Consider the following 25,742-nt stretch of genomic DNA (forward strand, 5'->3'; position numbering starts at 1 on the left):
GGTAAAACTAAAGAGGGGCAGTGGGGGATATTTGAGCACCTTGGAGTGCAGCTAGGAGACAGAGTTAAAAGAAAGACCGAAGATTGGGCTACCTCCGCAGTAAGAAAGAGGAGCTTCACTGATTAACGTAAGACATCTGATAGAGACATCTAGCCGCAGATTCCTTAACTTAGAATATTCCCAGGCGTCAGACTGGATCCAGAAAATTCTTTGCAGCAGCACCTTTGCGCGTCGGGGGACGGTGCCACATGACCCCGCCCTGACGTCGTCCACGTACGTGACGTCAGCGAGGTCATACAAGTCCCTCCCGGCGCGCTGACGACAGTTTGCTTCTTTTCCGCGTGCAACGCGGATCCGGAGTAAGCGGTCCCTCTGGCCTGTTTTCAGGCCCCTTTTGACGCTTCGCATCTTGAACAGTGTGCGATATCTTCGGGTTTTAAAACCTGTACCTCCTGTTCGCTGCAAATGTCCGCGACAGACCCACATCTTATCTGTATGTGGTGTTTGGGCGAACGCCACGACTTGACAGATTGCGAAGCCTGCCAACCACTCAAGCCGAAGTCCCGGCGGGAGCACCGGATGAAGCTCTTTTTGCTTTGCTCGCCCTCTGGGGCCTGGAGACGTCGTTCACCCCTTCTGGGTAAGTCGCGGCGCATGTTGTCTAGGTCCACGACCTCACTTCCGCCTGTTGTCGGGGGCACTAGTTCCTGGAGCCCTCCGGACGTGCGCCCCTAGGAGTCGCCCATTCCCTATCCGCCCTATCTGGGCGCGGGGGCGACTCGGACCCAAATGGAGGCCTATGCCGCAGCTCTGGAGACCTCCCTTGGGTCCGTCCTGTCCCGGCGCCAATTGAGTCTTTGCCCCCCAGGGGCGAAGGAGATATGGTGTTGTCAGGGTGAGGCCCAGCTGGGTCCCCCTCTACGACCCATAGCACCACTGCCGCGCCGCATAGTCTCGTGGGGCTCCCTGTGGCGTCGCAGGTGGTTGCTGGTGCTCAAAGCCTTGCTTTGGGCATACCTCGGCCCTCCGGACAGGCGACTGCCTGCCCGGACCTAAGGTCGGCGCCAACTCATGGCGTCAGCGTGCGGCCCGGCGGGGTCCCCTTCTTCGACCCATAGCACCCCTGCCGCGCTGCATTGTCCTGCGCGGCTCCCTGTGGCTTTGCAGCTGGTTGCTGAGCACACCTCTGCCTTCTGGACAGGCTCGCATCCCTGGCTCCGACTCCTCTTCGTACTTCAGAGTCGGTGCCTGTTGTGGTTGTGGTTGAGGCTGAGTCAGCGCGTGTGCGTCGCCGGAGGCTTGCCTCCCCGGCTCAGACGCCATCCCCTTCTTCAGGGGCTTGTCTTGGTGGACGTGGAATCGGCGAAGTATGGAGCCGACTCTGCGCCAGATGGAGCTGAGTCGGCAACAGACGAAGCAGGGTCAACACCAGATGAAGCAGGGTCGGCGCCGACGGAGTCATTTTGGCGCCGCGTTGGCGCTGGGTTGTAGACTCTCCTCAGGAAGTGTTTGGCGTCGCCTTCACGTTTGGATACGCCGGATTTATCATTGCCTCTGACCCCCTTAGAATTTGAGGACCCGGCAGAATCCCCACCTCCTCTGGAGCCCCATCAAGACCCCCATTCGTCAATGGGGCTTCCTTCCTTTGGGCATTGGTCGCATCCTCAGTGTATTGGTAGACTCCGTTTACAGCCCTCGTCTACAGATGAGTTGCTGTCTCCTCCTCGGAGGGCTACTGAGACCGCTGCGGCATTTCTTAGGGTAGCATCCTTAGCCACTCATGTTCTAAACATGCAGTCCCCTTCGGTCCCCTTGCCTCTGAACCCTCCGCTTGGTGTCCTTCACCATGGATCGGGGAATGTGGAGTGGCTTCTGCTCTTTGAAGCTTCTTAATTTTTGATGCCCTTTTGCACACCTGGGCTCGGCCGGCATGCGGTGGCTTGTTCTGTCTTGCACTGCCACCGGCCTGCTCCACATGATCCATTTTGTTTATTTGTTCACCCAGACGTGCAAGGGTTTGTTTTGCCTTAGTTAATGCTTCCTCTCTCCAGGGAGTCCAGATGGCTTGAGTCGTGGGGTCGTAACATCTTCGCCTCCACTAGGCTGCCCTTCGTTCACTAAATACAGTGTGTGTCTTGGCTCGGGCTACCTCTGCATTGTGGGACTCTGTAGAGTGTCTTTTTTCGGACACCTCTGAAGGCGCTTGTGTTGACCTCCTTCATCTTCTTCGTGATGGACGTGACCTTGCTGAATTCATGATCCGCTCGGCCTTGGATACTGCCGATTCCTTAGGCCGATCTATTGCTGGTTCGGTTGCCTTGAGGTGCCATGCTTCATTGCGGGATAGCGTCTTCCCGGAGAATATCCAGGTGCGACTTGTTGATCAACCCTTGGATGGGGTTTTATTGTTTGATGCCCACGCCGAATCGGCTGTTCGGCGTCTCCTCGCGGGCTTTCGCCCTCCGCCTTAAGCCTATATTTCCCAGGTCTTCTTTGCGCATGTTCTAAGGTGGTTACCCATTCATTTAGCATCCTTTCGATCCCTTATGTGTTTTGGGCTGGCAATAAGCCTACTGTGACAGTGTGCCACTGGTTGTTGCGTCTGGCCTCTGACTGTGGTTTGCCCTAAGAGGTGTTCTCCGTCGTTTGGGGTGTCCATACTCCAAGTGGGGTACTTGTATGCTATTATATAGCTCTGCTTTGTTATGTGGGCCTAGAGATTCTTTGGGCTCTATGCGTCCCCTGGTGCTCTTATCTTGCTGTTGTACGGTGTTCGATATTGTGACTTGGCGCAATCGCCTATACGTCATGGGTCGTCTTGCTTATATGCGTCGTTCTCCTCCTTGGGAGATTTTCATGGTGTTTTTCACACTTCGAATACTGATGCCACCTGCCATTATATTCTAGGTGTGCTCCTTTACCACCCATGTTGCATGGTCGTGGCTCGTTTATCCTTCTTTGAGATATAGAGATATAGATATATAGATAGATAGATAGATACAGAGATATATAGATAGATACAGAGATATATAGATAGATATAGAGATATATAGATGGATATAGAGAGAGAGATATAGAGAGATATAGAGAGATATAGAGAGATATAGAGAGATATAGAGAGATATAGATATAACCTTGGGTACTCTTCTTCCGACATCTCCACCTCTATTCGCTGCTACGGAGTCTGGTTCTATATCTCCATGAATCAGGGAGCTTTTTAGGGCTGCACTCGGGATTGCCCTTTGTCTACGCTGCAGGGTGTCTTTCAGTACACTTAGGTGCACTTCATTGCTTTTCCTGCATCTTCAGCAATAGGGTCCCTTTTGCGTCCCACTACCTGGGGTGGTTCCATGGCTTTACACTGCTCCCTTCTTGGTGTGCAGAAACTGAACGATATCTCACTTTCTGGCCAAGGGTTCATTTTTACTCACAGTCGGAGGATGTGGTCTACAAGTCTCAGATTCTTTCTTACATTTACACACCTATTGGTACTCGGGCGCCTATGCTGCCACTTCCTTCGGATGTGCCCCTCTCATTGGATATCACCCTATCCTATGTCCGCTGTACCTGTAGAACAGCTCTTCTAATGTCAGTCGTTCTAGGGTCTGCACCCTACAACTGTATTTCATGAGTTGGTTCTCACCTTACTCTCCAAGCTGCCTGGTTGGGCAGTCCTATTCCCTTTTTTAGCTCCGCCACCTTGTTGTCTCTGTGGCTATCGGCTCTGTGCATGTTTCAGTGATGGCCCTCATCAGTGTGCCCTGCTCGCCCGCCCCCACCTCCTTTTTGGTACCTGGGTGGGTTCTTGGCGTCTTTCTTGTTCCGGCCTGTCCCTCTAGGACTTTGTTCCGTTTCTACCTCTTGCCCTTCAGTTCCTGGCGATCGCTTCGCCGGCCTTCCTTCCATGGGCTAGTCTGGTAGGCTCTGGTATGGTTGCACCGCTTCATGTTTATCCCCAACCTTTGGTTGGTGTCCACATAGTGCGCCGCTACGCTGAGGGTGGTCCTTGTTATGTTATGTTAAAATAATTTCATAATGCGCACAGCTACCCAAAAAGAGTTTCCCAGCGCATACCTGAAGGAACAGAAAGAAGTGAGAGATTATTGATTAAACAACCAGGTTTTTAGTAGTTTACGGAAATTTGTGTGTAGCATTTCTTTGCAGATCGCTATGGGGAGAGATTTCCATAAGAATGGGCCAAGATAGGAAAAAGATCAGCCACCCATTCTTGTATGTTTGATCCTAGGAACCACAAATTATTCCTGAGTCGTGGATCGCAACAGGCGAGAGGGCTGGTAAGGATGGACTAGATTTTGCAGGTATTGAGGAGCAGTACCTGCCTTGATCTTGAACATATAGTTCAAGGGTTTGAACTTAGCACGATTTTCAATTCTAAGCCAGTGCAGATCTCTCAAGGCACTAGAGGTGAAAGGCATTCTTGGGATTTTGCAAAGCAATCTAGCAGCAGAGTTTTGGACCACCTGAAGCTTCCGTAACACATCCTTATTTGCACCCAAATAAAGAATATTCCCATAGTCCAGTCTAGATGTTACAAGTGCCTGGACTACAGTCTTTTGGGTAGCACTAGGGAGCATCCAGATAATTTTCTTCAACCATTTTAAAATGGTGAAGCAGGTGGCTGCAACTTTTACCACTTGTTGTTTCATTGATAATTTCTGTTCCAGGGGATCCTCATCAGTCATAAGCATTAGAATATTCCCGCCCATGCGCGGGATCCCGGAAACAGTATATTATATGTGCCCCACATATATATATCCATACATATATACCTATATGTATACACAAGCAACTGCTGCCAATAAACACTAGAGCTGAAACATGCTGTAAGGAATTTCCACTATACATAAAAAAATAGCATTATAAACATGAGAAACAACATTATAACTTGTTTAGAAACTGTTTTAATGCTCAGAAAACAGCAGGAATTCTTATAAATCACTGAAAGCATAGGAAGCTCCCAGGCTGCATTGCAAATACCCAGTCTAAAAAGACTGAAAAGCTAACTAATAGCTGCATAGCAAAAAACTGACACCGTGCCTTTAAGGCACACCTGACCCCCAACTTTCCTTCATGCCTCAGGGGTGACAGTTAGGTCAGTTGTTCTTTCCGACTCCTTCTGGAAGGATCCTGGCAACAGAGCTCCACTTTTTTCTGAGTTTGTCAGAAAATATTGTCTGTTTTCGAACTGTTTTTTCCCTTACTTCGACGTTTTACATCTAAAGAAGTAGGAGGCTGTCTTTTTTAGGCAGTTTTGGGCATTTTTTCAACCTTAAAATGCCATCTCTTTTCGATCCTTGCCCTTCTTGTGGCAAGAAGAAGGCCAGGACTGACTCTCATAGGGTCTGTATCCTGTGTGTACCGGAGGATCATGTTCCAAGACATGTCCTCACTGCCAGAGCCTGTCCAAGAGAACTTTGAAGGACAGGAAGCGAATTTGCATTTATGGCCTGGCACAACCATCCAGAGGACGATCTCCGGTGAGGAAGGGCTCCAAGAGGCCTAGAGATACTTCTAGAAGCAAGTCCTCTCGTCCTTCCACCTCAGCGTCGTTCGACGTCTAGAAGAGGAGAGTCCCGGCGAGAAAGAAGGTGAAGCCACAGATGGACGTCAAGACCACGCTCGACGTCGAGACAGGCCTCGGACAGGTCGGTGGTCCTGGTGACGGAGTCGGCTTCGCGCCATTCCTCCTCACGCTCAGGGGCATCTCCACGACCGGCAATTCCACGAGAGTCTGCCAGCCAACTCCGCAGGTCTTCCCCTCAGACTCAAGGGACCATTTCTGCGGTACGACTGTTGCCCAGATGGCTGCTGCCAGCACAGCATTGGCAGGACTCAGGGGCTACAAGGAGACTGCGGGAATATGTCAGCCAAGTGCATGACTATCCGCTGCAACGGTTGGTGGAGGCAGTGGACAGAGCAAGTCCTCCCAGGCCAGCACATGAGAAGTCGCCTGAGAGCCGGCGACGCAGATCGCGCTCCCCCAGGCGGGAGGGGCGTTCAGCCGGATCACGGGCTCGTGATCGTCGCCGGGATCGGAGGTCACCATCAACGTCATCTTCCTCGTCCACCAGGTCCTCAATAAGGGACTACTCACCCACGCTATCGGGCAGCCCAGTGTCCAGGGTCTCGCCCATAGACGACATCAACACCTACCATGAGGTGCTGCAGAGGGGGGCGCAGAAGCTGGGGATTGAGATGTCAGTCCCGCAAGTCACCACGTCGGTGATTTTCGAAACACTTCACCAGAAGTCTGCGTCTCGTCCGCTGCTGGCTTTGGTCCCAGGAATCATGTAACCCGTCATGGACACCTTCCTCACCCCAGCGACCGTCAAAGCGGTTCCGGCTCGTATCCTCAAAAAATATAAGCCGGCTACCTCTGATCCTGTCTTTGTAAAAATGGACCCTCCGGCGGACTCAGTAATAGTGGCGGCAGCAAGAAAGGGTCATGCTGTATCGGCGTCTTCTTCCGTCCCTCCGGATAAGGAGAGCAGAACCCAGGACTCCTGGGGGCGCAGGGCCTGCTCGTCCGCAGCGGCTTCCCTCAAGATCTCCAGCGCGGCGGCGCTGTTGGGCAGATATGATAGGGCTCTCTGGGACTCTATGGAGCGGTTTAAGTCCAAGCTCCCAAAGGAGGACCAAAAGGACTTCGAAGAAATAGTCACTGAAGGGTTACTGGTGGCTAATCAGTCGATTAGCACGGCGGCGGATGGTGCGCTGCTCTCAGCCCATTCTTACACACACGGCGTATGCGCCAGGAGGTCATCCTGGTTGAGGCTGACAGGGCTCAAGCCGGATGCGCAGCAACGGATTTTTAACCTCCCGTTCTCTGGCACCTCCCTCTTCGGCACTCACACGGATGAGGAGATGGGGCGCATGTAAACTGAACTGGACACCCTCAAAGCTGTGGGGTTGGAGAAGAAAAAAGAATTCAAGCGCCGTTATAGACCCACACAACGCAAGGGGCCTCAACAGAGGGTTCAAACCCCTCAGTGGTCTCAGAGTAAGACCCCAGGAAAATCGCAGTTTCGAGGCGGAAAGTCCACCAGGGGGAGAGGTGGACACCAGCAACAGTCCTCCACTACCACAAGAGGAGGAAAGTCATGAGCTGTGGCTTCCTCTACGACCGTTGCCCACTCCAGTGGGGGGAAGTGCGTCACAATATCTGGCAGAGTGGGACAGCATCTCAAAAGATCGCTGGGTGCTGAATATACTGCGAAATGGATATGCGCTACGTTTCGAGCGCGTCCAAAAGACATACCGCCAAAAAAGTCCCGTCCTCACCACTTAAAGCTGCTCCAAAAGGAGGTGAGGGCCCTTCTGCAAAAACAGGCCATAGAAAAAGTTCCTCCTTCGCAAATCGGAAAAGGAGTGTACTCCCGGTACTTCCTTGTGCCCAAAAAAGATCAAGAGCACAAGTTCATCGTCAAGGAGAAGTTTCGTATGTTGGCGCTTCATCAAATATGTCCACATCTGCAAGTAGGGGATTGGATGTGTTTGGTGGACCTCCAAGATGCGTACTTCCACATTTCAATTGCAAGACATCACCGCAAGTACCTGCGGTTTGTGGTCGGAAGCAAGCATTATCAGTACAAGGTCCTTCCATTCGGGCTCAAGTCAGCTCCGCGAGTCTTCACCAAATGTATGGCAGTGGTGGCGGCTTGCCTCCACAGGCAGGGTCTATTCGTCTACCCTTACTTAGACGACTGGTTGCTGAAAGCTCCATCCCAGCAACAGGTGAGGAAAGACTTCCAGACCTGTCTCAGACAGTTGCACGATCTCGGCCTTCACGTCAACATGGCAAAGTCCGTGCAGCAGCCCACTCAGACCATCCACTACCTTGGCTCCGTTCTGGACACAAGCGTGGGAAAAGCGTATACTTCGGAGGAGAGACTGTCTTCCATGAAGCGGAAATGCAGGCTTATGCAGCAGATGCAGAGGCCGTCAGCCCGGCAGGTAGCATCTCTGCTGGGATCCATGGCGTCCTGCATTTTTCTCATTCCCAACGCCAGACTGAGAATGCGACCTTTGCAGCAAGCTCTAGAGGACCAATGGGATCAGTCCACAGGCCGTTGGGGAGATCAAATCTATCTCTCCCAGGTTGCGAAATCTTCCCTTGCATGGTGGACTCGTCAGGACAATCTGATGGTGGGAGTCCCTTTTCACCAGCCACTTCCGGTGCAATCGGTGGTGACAGATGCGTCGCTGCAAGGTTGGGGAACCCACATGGGGTGCCTCCAGATACAGGGTCGGTGGTCTGCAAGAGAGCAGGGCTACCACATAAATATGCTGGAACTCCGGGCAGTCCACCTTGCTCTAAAGGCGTTCCTCCCTGCAATCAAGGCCGATTCAGTCCTGGTGCAGACCGACAACACCACGACCATGTTCTACTTGAACAAACAGGGCGGGACTCGGTCACGTCCTCTTCCCCTGGAGGCACAGGCGATCTGGCACTGGCTGCTCGCCCGGAACCTCTCGGTAGTGGCAGTGCACCTTCCGGGGGAGTTGAATCTCAAAGCAGACGCACTCAGCAGGCACTTCGAAGATCAGCCAGACTGGGTGCTACACGACGAAGTGTTGGCGGACCTGTTCCATTGTTTGGGTCGTCCAGAAATAGATCTGTTTGCAGACGACGAAAATTCAAAATGCCACGCCTTCGCGTCCAGATTCCACCGTCCAGGGACCAGGGGGAATGCTCTTTTGATGGACTGGTCAGGGACATTTGCCTACGCCTTTCCGCCCCTGCCTCTGATTCCGAAGGTGGTATCCAAGCTGCTCAGATCCAACATGAAGATGATCCTCATAGCTCCGGACTGGCCACGCCAGTGGTGGTACCCGGACCTTCTCCATCTGTCGGTGCGACCTCACAGGCGACTGCCTTGCAGGCCGGACCTGCTGTCCAAGATGGGCGGGAGGATTCTGCATCCCAACCTTCCCTCACTGAACTTAACAGCATGGCTCCTGAGGTCCTGCAATATGGACTTTAGGTCTGCCTCCTGATTGCATACATATTCTGAAAGAAGCGAAGCGACCCTCCACAAGAGCGTCTTGTGCGTTTAAGTGGAAGAGGTTTTTCATTTGGTGTAGAGAGAATCACCTTGATCCTACGAAGGGGCAGGAGGATGTCATTCTCCCTTACCTTCTGCACTTAGCGAGATCAGGCTTAAAGTATGCATCAATCAGGGTCCAATTGTCTGCCATTACAGCGTACAGGAAGTCTCCCAATCAACCCTCTTTTTTCCAGATGCAGGTGGTCAAGGACTTCTTACAGGGGTTGAAGAAAGTTTACCCCCCTGTTCGAAACCCTTCTCCTCCGTGGGAGTTGAACTTAGTATTGTCCAAATTGATGGGCCCACCTTTTGAGCCCATCCACAGAGCTTCCTTGCAGCATCTGTCTTGGAAGGCCGCTTTTCTGGTAGCCATTACATCGGCACGCAGAGTAAGCGAAATCCAAGCGCTGTGTACTAAAGAGCCTTACACAGTTTTTCACTAGCACAAAGTGGTCTTGAGGGCACATCCATCTTTTCTCCCTAAGGTAGTGTCTGATTTTCATATTAATCAGTCCATTTCTCTTCCATCCTTCTTCCCGAACCCAGCGACCCCGGCTGAGCGGTCGCTTCATTCCTTAGACCTCAAAAGGGTACTTAAATTCTACCTAGAAAGAACCAAAGGCATTAGGAAGACAGATCAACTATTTGTCAACTATGGCGCCATGAGAACAGGCTTCCCAGCAGGTAAGAGATCCATTTCCAGATGGATTGTTTCCTGCATTACCTTAGCCTACCAGCTGGCGAAAAGGCCCTTACCTTTGGCCCCTAAGGCTCATTCTACTAGGGGGAAAGCGGCCACAGTAGCTTTCTTGCATGACGTTCCAATGGCAGAGATTTGCAAGGCGGCCACCTGGAAATCGGTTCATACCTTTACCAGGCACTACTGCCTAGAATCGGATTCCAGGGCGGATGCCCAGGTAGGCCAAGCCTCCTTGAGGAACCTTTTTGGGTAGCTTGGTCTATCTAAGCATACTGTTCATACTCTGTTTCTTTCCTTTGCCCGCAGGGGGATGAGGTGAGGCTCGCTATTCTATTCTAATGCTTATGACTATTGATGAGGATCCCCTGGAAGAGAAGGATTAGTTACTTACCTGTAATCCTAGTTCTCTTCCAGGGGTATCCTCATCAAAGTCATAAGCAACCCTCCCGCCTCCCCGGGCAAAGGTGTGCTATCTTTTTCAGAGGTTATTATTTCTTTGTGCCATGACTTTTCAGTCTCCGCAAAGAACAACTGACCTAACTGCCACCCCTGAGGCATGATGGGAAGTTGGGGGTCAGGTGTGCCTTAAAGGCACGGTGTCAGTTTTTTGCTATGCAGCTATTAGTTAGCTTTTCAGTCTTTTTAGACTGGGTATTTGCAATGCAGCCTGGGAGCTTCCTATGCTTTCAGTGATTTATAAGAATTCCTGCTGTTTTCTGAGCATTAAAACAGTTTCTAAACAAGTTATAATGTTGTTTCTCGTGTTTATAATGCTATTTTTTTATGTATAGTGGACATTCCTTACAGCATGTTTCAGCTCCAGTGTTTATTGGCTGCAGTTGCTTGTGTATACATATAGGTATATATGTATGGATATATATATGTGGGGCACATATAATATACTGTTTCCGGGATCCCGCGCATGGGCGGGAATATTCTAATGCTTATGACTTTGATGAGGATACCCCTGGAAGAGAACTAGGATTTCAGGTAAGTAACTAATCCTTATTATCAATGATAAATTCCAGGTTGTAGACTTGAGAGGTGGGCAGAGGTAAAGGGCCCATTATGCTGGGCCAATGTTTGGGGCCCCAAAGATCTTTATTTTTCCCCAGAATAAGGACCTCAGTTTTTTCACCATTGAGTTTGAGTAGATTGGTTTGCATCCAAGATGCTATGTTACTCAAACCCACTTGAAGAGTTGAGGGTCCTGGCAGCTTTTCCGCAGAAAGAGAAAATGATTTGGGTGTTGTCGGCGTAAGAAAAGACAACCCAGCCTCTTCTGCAATCGCTGCCAAAGGTTGTACATGTACATTAAACAGAAGAGGACTAAGAATCGACCTTTGAGGTACCCCATAAGGAGAAGAATGGATTTTAGAAGTAGCCCTAGATGAAAAAACTTGGAAAGTCCACTTGGATAAGAAGCAAGACAGCCAGCCAAGTGCTGTACTGGTAATGCCAAGAGACTGCAAGGATTTAATTAACATGGTGTGAGACACCGTGTCAAATGCGGCGCTCAAGTCTAGCAATATGAGGGCCACTGTGTTTCCTGTATCCAGACGTTGCCATAGCATTTCAGTAACTCCAAGAAGAGTCGTCTTGGTCGAGAAACCCGCTCTGAAGCCTGACTAAGAAGAATGTAGGAAGTTAGAAGATTCGATAAACTTTGTTAATTGTAAATTTACATGTTTTTCCAGGTCTTGGGGAAAAAATTGGAAGCAGGGAAATAGGCCTAAAATTGGATGACTGGGCAGGATCAGCATTAGCCTTTTTCAAAAGAGGAAGGACCATGGCATGTTTCCAATCAGGCGGGACCATGGCCTTTTGGAGTGAAGCATTATGTAGCTCCATAACAATCTTCATGGATTCAACTCAAGTTGCTGTAGTACTGGGGCAGGAAGGAGATCACAGGGAGACCCTGATTTAATGCTACCTAAGATTTTGTTTAAAGAATTAATATTAAAAGGTGCCCACATTTCCAATTTAGTGGAATATTCAGCCATAAAAGTGAGCTCAAGGAGTAGGAGCCGTTGGCCTAGTTTTTTCAAATGTCAGGTATATTTGCTCCACTTTATTTATAAAAATATTAGCGAGAGTGTCGCATTGTAATTCATCTAAAATAGGGGAGGTGGGATGTGTATCTGAGCCAGCTAATTTTTTAACCATAGTAAACAGAGTACGTGAACAATTCTATGCATTAGGAATAGTGGAGGAAACATATTCTGCTCGAGCTGATTTACAAAGAGCTTGGTATTATTTTAGAGCGTTTTTATATGTCGTTTTAGAATCAGATGTATAATTCTTCCTGCAACATCTTTCTAATTCTTTGCATTTGCTTTTTTCAATTTTTAGTTGTTCCGTAAACCAAGGAGCGGGGGGACGATGATTGTATGATTTTTTAATGGAAGTGGGAGGCAATGATCAATTGCATTAGAAATCCAATTATATAAAATTTCCAAAAAGGAGATAGACATTGAATCAATAATAGGAGCACTTTTGGACAGGGATTGATTAAAGGCTTCTATATCCAATTTTCCCCCGTTTCTGGATTGTGATTGAGAACCAGATACAGGTGTAAACGGATTCACTGGGGCTGTACAGTGGAACTTGACCGCAAAGTGATCTGACCAACATAAGGGAAGAGCAGGAGGACACTGAATGTGAGATAAATTGGAAAAAATAGGATCTAATAAGTGGCCTGCCGTTTGCGTTGGGCATTGTTGCAAAGCAGTAGATTCATTGCAGCCAGATCCGAGATCAATGTGCTGCTTGTTGTACACTCAGTATTATCAAGGTAAAGATTTAAATCACCTAAAATGGTGGTTAGCCATTTTAAGTAGGTAGGGGGCAATAAATCTGGGAGTGACGACGCCTAAGGACCGGACGGTCCTAGGGGCCGATAAACCAACATACCAGAGAAAGTAAATTGAGAAGTCAGGGTAAGTTTGAATAAAACTGCTTTACAACCGGCAAGAGGCAGATCCTGTAATTTGCATGAATAGGATTTATTAAAGATTAATGCAATGCCTCCTCCTACCCTTAGGTCTCTGTCTGTTTTTGACTATAGCATAATTAGCTTGGTAGAGCAGTGGCCACATCTGGTCCTGAGCTTGTGTGTAACCATGTTTCAGTTAAAAAAAAATTGTCTGGTTGTTCACTGCTTAATAGATAAAAAAATATCCTCCTTATGTTTGGGGAGGGATCGACAATTAATGCTCCAAAAATTAAAGACTTTGTTAGAGGATTTACAGCCTTGGGGGGGCAGTGATCTTGCTGAAAGGGAACACTGTCTATGATTGCACTATTTAATTCACTGAAAGGTGTTGTGCAGAAGGTAAAATTATAACAGGAACAAGTAATAATGTCATCTAAAGGGTGAAATAAGCTACAATCAGGGTGGTGCTTACAACCAAGATTTAACAGTTGCTCAGACGAGTATTGGATTAGCTTTACAGGAGGAACTAATATTTGGGCAGAGTTTGTGGCCCCTGGTCCCGTGCGGTCTCGGACGGGGGTGCAGCCAGGCTTGCCTTTGGCGCGCCATCGGCTCGTCCGCTGCACGTCCGACCCGTGGCCATTAAGTAAAGGTTGTGGCTGGGCGGCGTGGAACAAGTGGATCACTGACCGCAATCAGCGTGTGGGGAACTCATAATGGCCACCTGGGACCAAGCGAGTCCCGATAAAAATTAAAAGGAGTATAACACACTCCACATAAAATAGAATTAAAAAACAAGTAGCAGCAAATGAAGTTAATGTTCCCCCCCCCAAAACAGTTTTGTTTTTAAAGAGCAATTTCCACAGAACATGCAGCATGAAATAGTATCAACAAAATGAACCTCACCGGCTTTGCACGACCGACCCAAGCCCGATAAGTAAAGGTTGTGGCCTCCTTCATTCGGGACTCTCTCTCTCTCTCTTTCTGTTTGCTATATAGCTGTTGCCGTTTCTGCATCTCATACTTATACAGGTGTGGTGTAGCACCATTATGGCATTTGTTTTGGGACGCCTTGCCTCCCGTTCTCTTGTTCTTCCAAGCTAATTGGGTTGCTGTCTGGTTGTCCTGCCACAGCCTTACCCATTGTCCGTCACTCTGTTGCCAGCTCCATGCTTGAGCACTTTCTGTTGTTCTGTCGCAAACCCACCACCTCCCTGGGGGTATGGCTATGGTATCTATTCTAAGTTAAGGAATCTGTGGCTAGATGTCTCTATCAGATGTACGAGTTACTTACCTTCGGTAACGATGTATCTGGTAGAGATGTTGTCTAGCCGCAGATTCCTTAACGCCCACCCATCCTCCCCGCTCTGCGAGAACCTTGTCAGATGGGCTTCTCCACGTGCCTTTCAGTTGCCATTGGTTTTCTTTCAAAGGTGCTCACATAGTTGCGCCCCTTTCTGAATTACCATATGCGGCTGCCTCCCTCCAAGGGGCTTTTTCCTGTAGGTGGTTCCTTTTCATTCACTGTCATCAGGAGATTCGTCGTCTTCTTCTCCGGATGTCATCCCTCCCGCCCACCTTCTCCATTAACTAGAGGTTCTTGTCTCCTGTATAGTCGTCTCCTTTGACGATCTCTTCAGCTCTGTTTCACACTTCCATTGGTATAAGGGAAGATACCTTCAAGTACATTGCTGTACTTTCTGTAAGGAAGATACCTTCTTACAGTACATTGCAGTTCTTTCTGAGCTCCATCCTTGTTGGAAGGTACAGTTCTACATGGTAATACTAGTCACAGTTCTACATGGTAATGACAGTCTATTTTTTGGTCTGTTGAGATATTCTTCCCTTCTTATTCACACTTTGGGAAGGACCTACGCTCCGCTATGCGGGGTTCTTTCTCAACGTAGTTCTGTCTTTTATGATGATGTTTTGCACCATCCGCCTGATTTGTTTTGCAGATTTTTCATCCTTCGCACACTGTTCCCATACTTTCACTGTTTTTGTTAGTGGCTCCACGTTGTGCAGCGGAAAAGTTTTGCCGAAGAAAACTGTCAGCGCGCCGGGAGGGACTCGTATGACCTCGCTGACGTCACGTACGTGGACGACGTCAGGGCGGGCTCATGTGGCGCCGTCCCCCGACACGCAGAGGTGCTGCTGCAAAGAATTTTCCGGATCCAGTCTGACGCCTGGGGATATTCCAAGTTAAGGAATCTGTGTCTAGACAACGTCTCTACCAGATATATCGTTACCGAAGGTAAGTAACTCGTACTATGATATCAATACCTGGAAACTAAAAAGTGTAATGATGTTTGATATTTTTTGTAATTTTTCTCTAGTTTTTGAAATCAATAAAAAATGTAAGACTTTTTAAGAATAATCAGTTATAGTCAGTACATTGTCATGTTTTGCTTATGTTCTAATATGTCCAAACAGTCTGCACCAGCACTCTTGCTGTTTTGCAGTCCTTCATTGAAGCACTCCTCAATAGATCTGCAGGGAAGATGCTAGTCCCCCCACCAACCACTCGTCCCTCATCTTTCCACAAGTTTAATGTTTTCCTGCGTTTAGATTATTTCTCCTTAATTTTTCTGTTAACCCAATCCTGAGACCACCCTGTTCACAGATGCAACAGGAAAAGATCTATTGTGGTGGTTGCATATGAAATAATTTTAAATCCATTTCCCCTCCCAGACCCTGGATCAGGAGTCTGCAAACTTTTTTGTAGTGAGAGCTACTTACATTTAGTGAGAATCATCCGGAGCTACTGATATTACTAGTGGTGTAATACTGACCACTTCAGACAAGGTTGCATTAGTGGCCACCATATGCAAGATTACTAGCAATGATCACTGTAGTGCCTCAGTCAGGGTGGCCTGCTGTAATGTAAAAAAAAGGCTTTACTTGGGTAATACATAGTAACCACAGCTGCAATGCCCTGACACTAAGGTAATAATATTAGAAACACGTTTACCAAATGCCACATGATTTTATCACTCAAATATCAGCTTTAAATATTTGTTGCAAAATACAGCCATTTTTTCTCCAAACATCACCTCTTGAGTTTAGAAAATACACATATTTTGATCTTAAATATCCTCTCTTAATTTTGGTATACATATATAAGTGCGGAAATGGGGTGTATTTTATGGTGTGGTTGAGCGACATCAACGTGTAATACACTGTCCAAGCCTCTTAGGACCCTTGGGTTTTGTTTGTCAAAGCTTCAGTTCAACCTTGAGTTTCTCTGGCTCTTAGCAGTGAGGCTTTCTCAAAGGAACAAGTGAAAAGCATTTAAATAGCACCAAAACAACTGAAGAAGAAATCGGTATTACACCACAGAAATTCGACAACAATTGATAAAAAGTAGACTATTATTATGTTTTTTCAAAGACTACAATGAAAAAGATCCACCTGAGGGTTTAGGAGATAGAGAATTTTCAAAATTCAGTAAATCGTAGCATTTCGCTCAACCATGACCAATGTTTAGCAAATTCAACAAATTTGAAACTTAGACATTTTTCAGCAGAACGTTTAGGCTAGCTGTAATGTGGTTACTTTGTCACTTCAGGTGACCAACTCCAGTAGGGAGCCAGTCAGGGGACCCGCAAGGTCCTGAGAATCAGTTACCTCCACAGATGAAGCAGGCTCTAGGTAGTTCCAGGTACTTTATTCCATTTCTAATGGATTCCTATGGAAGTTCTCTTTATTCAAGGGATGAAGGATATAGAAGATACTCAAAAGATGCTGTAAGTGCAATGCAGTCGCTGGGGGTCTTGCTACAACTACTCCTCTGTCCATAAAGGACTAATGGTTGAAGAATCCAACAGTAGAACTAAAGGTCTCTATTACCACCAACATTCCAGAATAAAGTAGAGCCATTGCCTTGGGACATATTTGGAATTACAGTCTGTGGCTGTAATGCAAGTAGTAAACTTAACATAAGTGTATTGGGTCTAAAAATCGTCTTTCCTTCCCTGTCAGAATTCCTCGGATCTGTTTGGGGCAACATACATTTATGTTGGCATACAAAGTTGGAATGTCGCTCCACAGCTATGAATATTATCTGTGGAATTCTCAGTGTTCCCTCACCCAGTGGCTTCCACAGTAGAAGTTGTACATGTTCACTCAAACATTTTTTCTTGCTAGTGCTATTGCTTTTGTAGCATAAGGAGCCAAATAGAGACTTTTAGCTGCAGGTTCCTTACCTCAGAATTCTCCATGCGTAAGAATGGTTCCGGAAATGTTTCAGTGAGCAGTACCTCTGCGTGCTAGTAAGTGCAATTGTTTGGCTCCTTGTGGCATCACCTGCGTCGTCCGCACCAGAAGTTACATGCACAGTGCCTATGTAGGCGCCACCCCAGCACAATGATGTCAGTTCATTTTGCAGCTGTCAGCACAGATCCAAAGAGAGCTACCCGCAGTTATCTTTTGACTGACCTTTTTCTACTTTTTGTTGGAGGCTATTTGGGGATTTTCTCTTGGTGTGGCGGGTATGTCAGCTAGAAATGCCGGCTTCAAGCCCTGCAGTGCCTGTCACCGATCAATGTCGGTGACAGACTCACCTCTTGTTTTCATCGCGGTTGCGCTGGAGGCAGTAGAGTTAAAGACCTGCATCAATTGCCACGCCATACACCCCAAGGCCTTGAGGGAGCGCTCCCTCAAGCTCCTCACCGCTCGATGTGCAGCTCCGCGACGATCTCGATCCCAGTCGAGAGGCAGGGCCCAAGATCCTCATCGCACTCGAAGTCGTCTTTGGGTAACTCATTCTGTAAGAAGAAAAAGGTCTTCGACTTTACCCTATCCGTCGTAATCATCCCTCAAGATGAGGGAGCATCGTCATTTGAGTACTGGCTTTGTGGAAAGCCTGCGCCGGGGCCAGCTCCTCACCTCCCCGAGTTTCTGGGAGCCGAAGCGACCCACGCCCAACTCAGTGAGTTCTGTGAGGCCATGTACCTCATATTTGGGTGGTCCGTTTCTCCTGGTGTGCCTTCGGGCCTGTGGGTTTCTGAAGGGCCCCCACTGGTTCCCTGCTGACAGTACCGTTGCTGGCTCCATTCGTGTCCCTTGGATTCACAGATGGGTCCAGACCTGTCATACCACCTCGACCTTTCCTGGCGCCGATCCCAATGCCGGCACCTTCCAATGGTGCAATCCCCATTCTCATCATTGTCTCTTACACAGAGCCAGAGGTACATCGTCTGATGCCGGTGCTGACTGGAGACATTACTTCCAGGCTGGGGGTCGAGCCCTATTCTATGGGCTGGGACTCAGAGGAATGGGAGCAGTCGCTGGACCGTGAAGAATACCAGCCCGCAGACCCTAACATGCACTGGTTCGAAGATTTGGACCATGTCAATGGACTGGACAAATCTCCAGAAACTGGCATGGTCTGTCCTCCTACTGTGCCTACAGAGGAGGGAGCCTGGTTTCTTACGGTAGTAAGAAGGGCAGCTGAGGTCCTGGACCTTAGCCTACACTCAGTGGCATCTTGATGAAGGTGCTTCAGCCGGGAATGACCCCCTCAGAAATGCTTCTCCCATTTAATGAAACCCTCACCTACGCTCTGCTTGAGACTTAGTCCAAACCCTTCGTAGGACCTCCTATGAACAGGACTTTTGCCTGCCGTCACGGACCTGTCCCAGGGGACCCCAATTTCCTCACAACACCCAACCCGGGAAAGCTTGGTGGTCCAAGCTTCCACCTCTCTACTAATAACTATTGTAAAATAAACCCTCAGCAACTCAATATTTAATTAAGTAGATTCCTAGCTAAAGTAATGGGATCAGAAGAGACAGAATCTAAGGTGGAGTTAACTTTTTATTAAGATTCAACATCAAAAACATTATTCACAAAAAACATGTCGTTTAAGCTAATATTAATAAATATCAATATTTCAAACATAAACTAAACAATACTTATGAGGTTGCAAGAAAATCACATTCACTCCTTCACTTTTTCACTCATACTGCTCACCCTTGTGTCGATCTAAAACAATACTGCATGATACCTAGCAAGCATGTGTAGGAAGCTGGCTCTGTATATACTATACCTAAGTGTGGTATAGTGTGCACAGAGTCCAGTGGATCCACAAAGGTAGGCAGAGGTAAAGTTAGATAGCACCTCACTCTGTTTGTTGTAGTGTGGTCGAGCAGTAAAGCAGTATCAGAGGACAGTGTTAAGCATTTGTTGTACACACTCAGTCAGCAAATGAATTCACACACTCCGACTGAACTTCAGACCAATTGTTTTGTATGAAAATATTCTTTTAGTTACTTTATTTTCTAGAACCAAGCAAGCCTGGCACAGGTAAGCAATAAATACTTATCTGAAAGAAACACATGGTGATAGATTCCTTACCTTAGAATTACCCCAAGGCGTCAGACTGGATCTGGAAAGTTTTCGTCAGCAGTACCCCTGTGCGTCAGAAGGTGGCGTCCTGCGGCTCCGCATCCGTTCGTTGGCATCGTGGTCACCGAGCTGACGTTGCGGCAGCTACTTAGATGCAGCCCTCGCACGCTGACATCAGTTCTTTCTTTTTCCGCGCCGGCAAGCGCAGGTCCGAGAGAGAGTAGTCATTTTTTGACTGTTTTATTTTAGACTTTTTGTCTTGATTTTTTCGAGTTGATCGACTCCTGGTGTTGTAGGGATGCCCGGTTTTAAGTCTTGCAAGGAATGTCATCGTATGAAGTCGGTGACGGACCCGCACCGCGTGTATCTCTACTGCCTGGGGCGTGACCACGACCCCAAGTCGTGGCCCGACTGCCGGGCCATGGCGTCGAAGTCTTTGCGGGAGTGGTCCCGAAGATGCTGAAGGTCCGGCAGTCGGCTCTGCGCCACTCAAGGTCTCGGTCCTGTGGGAGGTCGAGGGACCGGTCGCGGAGCCATCACAGTCATTCTTCTGGATCGAAGTCTTCGCACTCGGGGTCAGGTAAGATGAAGCACAAGAAATCGAAGAAGCGTCATCGCTCAACGACTTCCTCTCGGTCTACGCGGCGGAGGGTGCAGGTGGTGCCTCCCCCGCGACTCCGGGTCCGTCGGCGACTCCAACCCAGCTGCAGGAATTTCTGGCAGCCATGGCCCACCTCTTTGGGCCGTCTGGACCCGCGGGCCCGACTGGGGGTCCTCGCTCTTCACTGTCAGCGGCTCCGGCATCGTTGTCGGCTTCGGCGCTGCAGGGCCCCCTAAGGATCCAGGCCTGGATCCCGGCTGACGCTGGTTGACCTCGTTACACCTCCACCGTCGTCGACCCCACCGGCACCACCTCCGATGTCGCCCGTGGCACCGGACGACGCCGGCCCCAGTTTCAGCCCCGACGTGGACACGAAGCCGGAACGGCATCCCTCGAATCAGATTCTGACACCAATGGGGCCTTTCTACCCCTATGTCCGGCCTTCTTATTTTCGGCCTGTACATCAGCCTGAGGAGGAAGGGGAGGACTGGGAGTGGTCTGAGGACCCTCTCACAGCTCAATGAGTATGACACGGACTGGGTTGAGGAACTGGAGGATGCCAGTGGTCTCGACACCTCCCCTGACCTTGGCGTGCTCACTCAGCACGTTCGCTTCAAAGTCACAGGCCGCAGCAGTCTCAGCACGGCTGCGGACGTGGGAACCGCAGAGGCGGTTCAGGGGGGGCGGGTCAGTCCACCGCGGCCACCACTGCCTCCAAACCTTCCTAGTCTGGTTTTTCAGGCCCATCAAACGCCAGTGGGTGGCAGGATTCGCCATTACCTCCCCCGCTGGCGCACCATCACTACGGACAGGTGGGTTTTACAGAGAGCCCGAAGGGGCTACTGCCTACCCTTTGAGACTACCCCTCCAGCCATTCCACCCCTGTACCACCATATGTTGGGAGATCACTTGGCACTTCTCCAACAGGAAGTTGTGGCCTTCTTGGCCAAGGAGGCCATCGAGCGTGTCCCTGCGCCAGAAGTAGGTCGTAGTTGCTATTCCCACTACTTTCTGGTGCCAAAGAAGGACAAGGGCCTGCGTCCTATCTTAGACCTCCGGAACGTCAAGCGCTTCCACCAGAAGGAGAAGTTCAAGATGCTAACTCTGGCTCAGGTCTTGTCTGCCCTCGACCCTGGAAACTGGATGGTAGCATTAGATCTGCAGGACGCATATTTCCATATAACCTTCCTGCTGGCCCACCGGCATTACCTGCTGTTTATGGTAGGCCATGAGCACTTTCAGTTTACCGTGCTCCCCTTTGGCCTTACCTGCACCCCTCGGGTGTTCACAAAAGTGATGATGGTGGTCGCAGCTCATCTGCGCAGATGAGGGGTTCCAGTCTTCCCCTATCTTGACAACTGGCTGTTGAAGGCGGGATCGCCCCTGGCAGTCGTCTCTCACCTCCAGACTACAGCCGACCTCCTGCATTTGCTGGGGTTCTCCATCAATGTGCCGAAGTCGCACCTAATTCCCTCTCAGAAGCTCCTCTTCATGTGAGTGGTTCTGGATACGACGCTCTTACGGGTCTATCCTCCCGAACGGCGAGTCCAGGATATTCAGGCTCGGATTCCGATCTTTCGGCCTCTATCCTGGGTTTCGGTCAGGCTGACCCCGAGGCTGGTGGGCCTCATGACCTCCTGCATCCTGCTGGTCGATCATGCCAGATGGCATATGCAGGCTCTGCAGTAGGACCTGAACTTCCAGTGGGCGCAGCACCAGGGGAACCTGTCAGAGTCCGTCCAGATCTCGGTGGGCACTGCAAGACAGTTGCGGTGGTGGCTTACAAACCGGCATTAGGACAATGGCATATCCCTTTCCCTTCCCCATCCGGAGCACACAGTGGTGACGGATGCCTCCCTCCTGGGGTGGGGCGGTCACATGGGAGAGGTGGAGATCAGAGGCCTCTGGTCTGCGGCGGAGTCCTGGCTCCATATCAACCTTCTGGAGCTCTGGGCGATCCGATTTTCACTGAAGGCATTCCTTCCCTCTGTCAAGGGGAGAGTAGTGCAGGTGTTGGGAGACAACACCACCGCCATGTGGTATTGCAACAAACAGGGCGGGGTGGGGTCGTGGACTCTGTCAGGAGGCTCTGCGCCTGTGGACATGGCTGGAACATCAGGGCATTTCACTGGTGGTTCAACACCTGGCAGGTTCTCTGAATGCCCTACGTGCACCAGGTATGCTCAGACGAGAGTGCCACTGGAATCAAGCTATCATGGCTGATGACGGCTGATAGCCAGAAACCGGTCCTAGGATGCTTGATTCCGGTCCAGGGAAGACATGGCTTGGCAGTTCGGGCTGGACTGTTCCCATGAGGCACAGGGTCAAGACTGATTTGCATATGGCCATGTCTAAACTGGGGTGGCGTTGTGGGCAAAAGAACGATGGATTTAACCCAGATCTCTTGACTGGGGGAGAATGTCTGCATTGTCAGCATTCCGTCCATCATTTGTTTGTTGTAAAGAATTTCCAAGTTAGCACTCGCTAGGCGACGCTTTTCATTGCAAGTGACGTTGCGGTCTGTTGTATGCCTTTCCGCCTATACCACTTCTACCCAGAGTGCTGAAGAAGATCAGGCGCGACCGGGCCAAGTCATTCTTGTGGCTCCGGACTGGGCTCGAAGAGTATGGTATCCCGGTTGACAATCAATTCCCTGATCCGACTGCCTCTTCGGGAGTATCTTCTGTCGCAGCAGCAGGGGACGGTCCTCCACCTGCACCTGTCCAGTCTCCACCTCCTTGCATGGAGATTGAGCGGCGGCAGTTGATTCCTTTTGACTTGCTTCCTGATGTTTGTAATGTTATTCTGGCAGCCAGGCGGCCCTCCATTAAGTTGGTATATGCCTGCAGGTGGAACGAATTTGTGGAATGGTGCACAGCAAAGTCTGTGGATCCCCTTTCTACCCCTCTTTGAGAAGTCCTTTTGTTTCTTCTCTCTGGCCCAGCGTCAATGTTATCCTATGGAGGAAAATCGGTTTTATGGTAAATATTTGGTATTGGGAGTTGAGGTTCTGGGGGTAGACTCGGGGGTCCCCCAGGGTCAAGGATGCACTCTTGTTACACCCTCAGTGGCACTAGGGCGGCTGGGTGCAGAGTGCTGAGGCCCAATGTTATCCAAGAGGAAGAGGGGGCCTCCGGTTGGTGGCTGCTGGCATTGAAAGCTCCTGGACTTTAGCTCAGGGCAAATAGGGAAACAAAGTAACACCAAAGGTGCACCCTCAGCGGCACTAGGGCGGCCGAGTGCCGGGTGCTGTTTCGACGTCGGGCGCCCAAGATCAGGCGTCCTGTTGTTTGCAATGAGGAACCTCCGGTTTGCAAAGGCACTGCAGGCTTGGGGACGAAGGTCTTCTGGGTGTGACCACCACTTTGAGAGGTAAGTTGGGAAGTTAAGACCGTTGGCTTGGCCACCCAAGGCCGTGGGGCGTCGGGTGCAGGGGTGCCTTTTTGGGTCGGATCTTCTTACCAGCTCCTGGTCACGGTTGGGGGTCCTTCTGCATTTAGGCTGCAGGTGTTGGCTGGAGGCTTGAGGCAGGTCAGGGGTCGCCGGATCTTGGGTCAGGATCGCCGGGGTGACCTCATCATGGTGTTTGGCCACTCTGGCTCGGGCTGTGGACGGCAGGTGCAGAGTGGGGCGGATTTGCAGTGTCCGGCCAGAGGTTGCAGATGAACAAATCCGGTGTTCACAGGAGACAAAGTCTTTGTGGTTGAAGGCAGGCAGGTCCTATGGGGTTTTCGAGGTTGCTGGCTGCAGGACACACAGAGTTCGCAGGAGCAAGTTTGAGGTAGAGACAGGCTGGTAGGGTTGGGGCCAAGTCAGTGGGCGTCTTCCTCTTGTTAGCTGCTGCACGGCCGTTCGGTCCTTCTTCTTTTTCTTCGTGTAGTTTCTTTTTGTTAGAGCTGCTATTCACAGGAGATCCGGTTTTTGTTGAAGGCAGTCAGTCCTCCCAGGTGTTTTGAAGCTCTCTGGCTGAAGGACAAGACGATTTTTGGTGCAGGTTCTCTCGAAACTGCAGATAGGCCGGTAGGGCTGGGGCCAAGTCAGTTGTTCTCTGCAGTCTCCTCTGCTGGGCGTCTTCTTTCATCCTTTTTCTTCTTAGGTTGCTGGAATCTGCCTTCTTGGTTCAGGGCTGCCCCCTAAACACTGTATTTAGGGGGGCGTTTTAGGGGTCTCGAGGTCACCCTTGGTGTGCTCACCCCATGTGGGGGAGGGACCACAATCCCTAATCCTGATTAGGGAGTGCCTGCCATCTGCTCGATGGCTGGCACTGAAGAAGTGGGCACACCTGGGCTGGCTAGTTTTTCTTTCTTCCGCCAAAAAGGATGGAAGAAAGGAAGGGGGCCTGCTCCTGATAGCAGGAGAGGCTGGGTGTCGCATTGCAAATGCTGCCCGGTCTTTCAAGCTTCCCTGCCACTGATGGTTCTGCCTGGCCTGGGGAGGTGTGAACACCTCAGGCCAGGAAAGGCTTTGTTTCTGGGCTCAGGAAGCGAAGGCTCCCACCCTAGGTGTCCAGAAACATGTCTCTGGGTTGCAGGCTGGTGTGTACCAGTCAGGGAACCCACCAGAGGCTGGTCATTTTTCAGGGACCATCTCTAAGATGCCATCTGTGGGCATTATTCATTCAATCCCACACTGGCATCAGTGTGGGTTTAATGTGCTGAGATGTTTGATACCAAACTTCCCAGTTTTCAGTGTACCCATTATAGTGCTGTGGAGTTCGTAATGACAAACTCCCTTCACCATATACTCTTAATGGCAGCACTGCACTTACAATGTCTAAGAATGGACTTAGACACTGTAGGGGTACAGGGCTCATGCACCTGTACCCTCACCACTGGTATAGGGCACCCAGCTAGTGGGGTGACTGATCTATGCCAGGGCAGTGGGTTGTAGGCAAGGCACACAGGGATGTGGGCCATGTTGACTCTTCACTTTGTTCTGCACCAAATCACGCAGCCTGCAAAGGCAGTGTGTGTGTGTGTGTGTGTGTGTAAAGGTAAAGGGCCTCTAAGGGTGGCACAATAAGTTCTGCAGCCCTTAGGGGTCTTCCCTTGTCACAGTGCCCTGGGTGCCTGTGGTACCAATTACCAGATGCTGACCTGTGGCCAGAGATGCCAATTGGGTTAGATTTGGGGAAAGAACACACACAGGCCCTGGGAACCTGATTGGCAGGGACCCAGGGCACATGAAGTCAAAGTGCATCAGTAGTCTGGCAGACTGTGGGGGGGTTAATGCAACAGAAACCCACTTTCCTACAGCATGGTATTATACATTATTAGTTATAACGTCATCAGTACGGTAAATTGCCTCATCAAGTATTCAAATCTTTGATAACACAGAAGCAACAGTTAATACTATCTGCAGATGTAACAGCTGTGCCTTAAATTGTCAGTCACCCTGTGTCTTCTATCTACGTGAGGTTTGGCGGGTAAGCGCCTTCATCAGGAAAGCCTTCATCAATGTATAAGCTAATAGGACCCTGAAATCATATAACATTATCTATTGAGCCCATAAACTGTATATCTGTATGTAGATTATAAACAAGTTAAGAACAGTGGACGCAAATTACAACATACCACTGGGTTCTTCAAATTATCTGAAGAGGCTACTCCTTCGTGACCCCTCTTCCACCCATTTGCAACAAGCTAATGGAGAACCATCTCTCCTTGCTCGGCCAGGAAGTGACGGCTCTGATGCCTAAGGGAGCCATAGAGAGGGTAACGATGTCAGAAGTAGGTTGTGGTGTTGTGGGTGCTATTTCCGTTATTTTCTGATGCCCAAGAAGGACAGAGGCTTTTGTCCTATCCTGGACCTGTACCCTCTCAATTTCTTCCTCAAGAAGAAGTTAAAAATGATCACTTTCGTTCATGTCCTGTCTGCCCTCGTCTCAGGAGACTGGATGATAGCGTTGGACTTGCAGGCTGCATATTTTCACATTTCCGTCCTGCCTGTCCGCAGGCTTTTTCTGCAGTTCACTGTGGACTATGAGCACTTTTAGTTTGCCGTGCTCCCTTTTGGCCTTACCTGTGCCCCAGGAATGTTCATTAAGGTGTTTTCTCCCACCTTCAGACTATGACGGACCTCCTGCATTTG

General features: G+C 49.6%; 1 protein-coding gene across 3 annotated transcripts in view; it reads left to right on the forward strand.

The window, feature by feature from the left end:
* The window catches only part of HELZ (helicase with zinc finger), a 2,003,166-nt gene that overhangs the window by 1,115,687 nt on the left and 861,737 nt on the right, over positions 1-25,742 (forward strand). The window lies entirely within an intron of this gene.

The sequence above is a fragment of the Triturus cristatus genome, chromosome 7 (genome assembly GCF_964204655.1).
Source record: "Triturus cristatus chromosome 7, aTriCri1.1, whole genome shotgun sequence".
Taxonomy (NCBI): domain Eukaryota; kingdom Metazoa; phylum Chordata; class Amphibia; order Caudata; family Salamandridae; genus Triturus; species Triturus cristatus.